Source organism: Gymnoscopelus braueri (genome assembly GCF_963280865.1).
Source record: "Gymnoscopelus braueri genome assembly, chromosome: 22".
Taxonomy (NCBI): Eukaryota; Metazoa; Chordata; class Actinopteri; order Myctophiformes; family Myctophidae; genus Gymnoscopelus; species Gymnoscopelus braueri.
Genome location: NC_137624.1, coordinates 7396798 through 7401011, shown reverse-complemented (window position 1 = coordinate 7401011; position 4214 = coordinate 7396798). Strand labels below are relative to the sequence as shown.

At 35.6% G+C, this 4214-nt stretch overlaps 1 long non-coding RNA gene across 1 annotated transcript in view; it reads right to left on the bottom strand.

Annotated features, from left to right (window-relative positions):
* Positions 1–2934: 2934 nt before the first annotated feature.
* Positions 2935–4214, bottom strand: part of LOC308078565 — a 3128-nt gene continuing 1848 nt past the window's right edge. Inside the window, exon 3 of the long non-coding RNA XR_013932548.1 lies at positions 2935–3428. This is a non-coding gene — a long non-coding RNA (uncharacterized lncRNA). The remainder of the gene's footprint in view (positions 3429–4214) is intronic.

The window sequence follows — 4214 nt, the reverse complement described above, 5'->3', positions numbered from 1 at the left end:
CACAAGGTAATATACATCAAATGTATTAAAATCTTTTGAAAATAGCCCATCTACAATGTGAGCTTGTAGATTGACTATTTTCAAATAGCCAAGTTTAAATCGGGCTGAAGAGGTTAATGTATGTTTTGTAATAATAATTCAAATCTACAAAGTAACTAGTAAGTTTTCAAACAATTGTAGTGGAGTAAAAGTACAATATTTGCCTCTGAGATGTAGTGGAGTAGAAGTAAAAGTATTGGAAATTGGAAATACTCAAGTAAAGTACAAATACCTCAAAATTGTACTTAAGTACAGTACTTGAGTACATGTACTTAGTTACTTTCCACCACTGGCGCCAAGTCCACCGTTTATATTTAAAAAAAAACTCATATTCTCAAGTAAGCATAACTTCAAAGTCCTTTTTTGACACCATTAACAAATTTGTCAGTCTACCAACACCTGACCCACCTGTCTTCTCTGTCAAGGACTGCAATCATGTTCTCATGTTCTTTGTGAACAAGGTTGACAGTGTTAGGGTAGGCATAGTCTCGTGTGGCCAGACTGTTGCCTCCCACAATTTTCAAATGTTTCTGGTCATACAGTCTGGGACTCGGAAGCTCTGATCATGATTAAAATATCGACCGGATGTGAAGAATCCTCCCCACTTTTGTTTCATCTTTACAGTCGTGCACATTTATCCTAATATAAATCCAAAATCACCAAAGCATATATAGCTTGCCTTGCTGCTAAGCAGAAATGGAAATTAGAAAATAAAATGTAAATATATATTTTTTAATATATTTTCGTGAACGGAAGTGCCAGCTTCCTCTCTCGGATTTTGGGAGGTGTAGTTCCAAACTCTATATATATGCATTCGGAGATTGTGGAATAGTTGTCTGGCTACACGAGACTAGGGAAGGCATAACCCCGTCTACCCCCACCCTACCTGTCTGTCCCAACCACCAGTCAATCCTGGACTCTGTTTTTATGTAATTCCCTTCATGATCGTGACTTAAATGTGCTAGTGAGCAGTATGAACACATCCTCCAGTCCATTAGACATTATGTTTGCTCAACATCCTCAATTGCTCACAGGTCTCAGGCTGTGTCCCCTCCTATTTTTAGAAGAAAAAAGCCTGGATTAGACCCCTCACTATCCAGCAAATGTCAGCCTATTTCGAAGCTACCTTTTATTTAAAAAATGTTAGAAAACAATTGTCGCTAACCAACTTTTAACCGTTTTTTGGAGAAAAAAATCTGTCTGGTTTTAGCCAATCTGGGAACACATCGCCAAATTAAAAGGAAAAACAGCGCCCTCTGCTGTTTTTTACTAGAGCAGAATCTGTTCTTGAGAGATTAGGTTTTAGCTAAAAGCATTCTACTGAGACAGTAGTACTCTTTTAAAGGGATATTTCACTTTCAAAACAATTTTGGGTCATTTTATCGTCTACTGAGGCTTTTGTGAACCCCCCAGACAGTTTTTAAGTTGCTTGATTAAGTATTTAGATATTTGATATTCATTTTATCAGACACGCCCCCTTCCTGTACAAACCCATTGTAACTTCAAACTCCATTTTTAACATGTTAGATTAATCAAAAACACCCGTCCTTCGTTCTGGTGACTCATCCTGCCCTCCTAATACGTGAGGGGGCCGTGTTTTTTAGATGACTTATTTTATTTTTATTTATTTTGTATCTTATATTTAAATTTTCCCAAAACATATAAAAAAATAATTGAAAAAAGTAATTGAAAAAACACTCACGTATTAGAAGGACAATATCAGTCACCAGAACCAAGGATGGGTGTTTTCGATGAATCTAATATGGTTAAAATGGTTAAAGAGTTTGAAGTTACAATAGGTTTGTATAGGAAGGGGGAATCAAGCAACTTAAAAACTGTCCGGGGTGCTCAAAAAAGCCTGAGTAGACGATAAAATTACCCAAAAATATTTTGAAAGTGAAATATCCCTTTAAGCATATCCAATGGTCTTAATTGACAGGCCTAGAGAACAGGTGGGTCACTGGAAGTTTCCTGGACCTCCTGTCTTAGGGTGCATCCACACATGTGCACCAACTTGACGCCCGGAAGTCGGAAGTCCCGTCCACTCCCATGTTATAGGAAAAACCGGACCAGGGCAAAACCAGACGATGGATCATAATGGATATAAAATTGCTGTGACCGGTTGAAAAGGTTATAAAACACGAAAATCGCTGGCAATGGGTGAGTATATTATGAAAATGTACTTTTACTCCACTTTTCAGATATAAATTATTACATTAGAAAACGTACATTAACCACTTTATCCCTATTTTATACATAGGCTATTTGAAAATAGCAGATCTACAAGCTCACGTTGTGAACTTAGATCGTCTATTTTAAACATTTTAGTACTTTTACTTTTGGTACTTTAAGATACTTTTGTACTTTTACTCAAGTACATTTTGAATTCCGGACTTTTACTTGTAACAGAGTACTTCTACATTGCAGTATTGATACTTTTACTTAAGTAAAACATTTGAGTACTTTTTCCACCACTGTGTATACCAAACAAGGGGTCCTTGACTTCCCTGCCTAGAACGACTAAAACGACTTTTGTCCTTTAACCCCCTCTGCCAAGAACGACTAAAACGACTTTGATTTTTTTTTTCTTTTTTTCTTATTTATTTATTTATTTTTTAACCCAAAGACCAAGGAGATATGATTTTTTGAAGATCTAGACTCCCATCCACTTCCTTGTTAACTTAAAACTTAAACATTTTGTATCTCGGCTCCTGAGTACTTTTTTTTTTCAATGAAAAATCTCTGGCAGTGGGCAAACGCAAAAAAAATAAAGTTCTGGCAGTGAATGAGTTAAAACACTGGAATAGACCTTCTAGCAGAATCCAGTACAAAAATGTACAGGACATCAACATTGTAGATTCCCTATGAATGACTCTGAATTCTTTTTTATTCTTTTATTGATGCAAGTTAAAGACATTGAAGTTATAAGCAGCTTAAATCAAACCATCTGTTCCATTCATGTTCCTCTCATTATCACCACAAGAGCTGATGTCACTGTTAATGTCACCACAGCACCTGTTAATGTCACTTGTCTCTTCATTCCTTCAGTAGCGTTACAGCGATAGCAAAGAAGTATATTGGACATGAGTATATTTTTAGATATAGGAGTCACAAACGCGCGCACGTGTGCACGCACGCACACACACACACACACACACACACACACACACACACACACACACACACACACACACACACACACACACACACACACACACACACACACACACACACACACACACACACACAGAGAGACAGACAGACATGCAATAATGTGTAATTGTGCGTGCATGTGTGTAATCTTCATGTTATTCACTGGGCTCCAGCCAGTTTTTTGCAGACGGAGGCAGCTCTGACATCACAATGATCATCGTCCCAAAGGTAGTCAGCTGTTATATAAATGCAAAGATAAAGTTGAGCATTAAAATTGTTTACAGACACATTAAGTATTATTTTTAGTTGTTAAAGGCGTTATTAGTGATATGAAATTGTTTTGTTGAAAGGTTAACCCTTGCATTGTTTTAGAAACCTGCATACACTTTTGGTGTTAGCGGGTACAATTTTACCTAATTTTACTCAGCCCAAAATACTCAAAAAATAATTATTTAAAAAAAAAAAATCCTCCCACTCCCACCCCATAGCTGACTTGTTATGCATTTATATCCATGTAAACACTTTTTAAAATATTATTTTGGGTTAGGTATCTTTCAATATATCTAGTTTTCTATCATAAAAATGTTAAAATTCACTCATTACATTTCCCATAATGAAGACAATGGATAATGATGTTATCTAGCTATAGACTAACATTAGAACACACTTTTAAAAAATACTTGTTTTAGTTTTTTTACTTTAAAAAATATTAATATTATTAAAAATAGTGATATCTGTGGGGTCAAAAGGGTAAAATTGTAGCCGCATACCATAGAAGGTAAAAAGTCATTTATTTTTCATAAACACAAACTTTATTTTACTCCTAATAGCAAATGCAAATTGAGGACAAGTATATCTCACTCTCAAACATGTAAACATTGAATATTGACAATTTGGGGGGAATTGAGCCACACTTCTCTGTCGGGTCATATTTGACTCTTAACACCACAGATGTCACTTTTTTAAATAAAGACCATCAGAATTAACTACAATGGTGGTAATTAATTTTGTTGCGTTAAAAT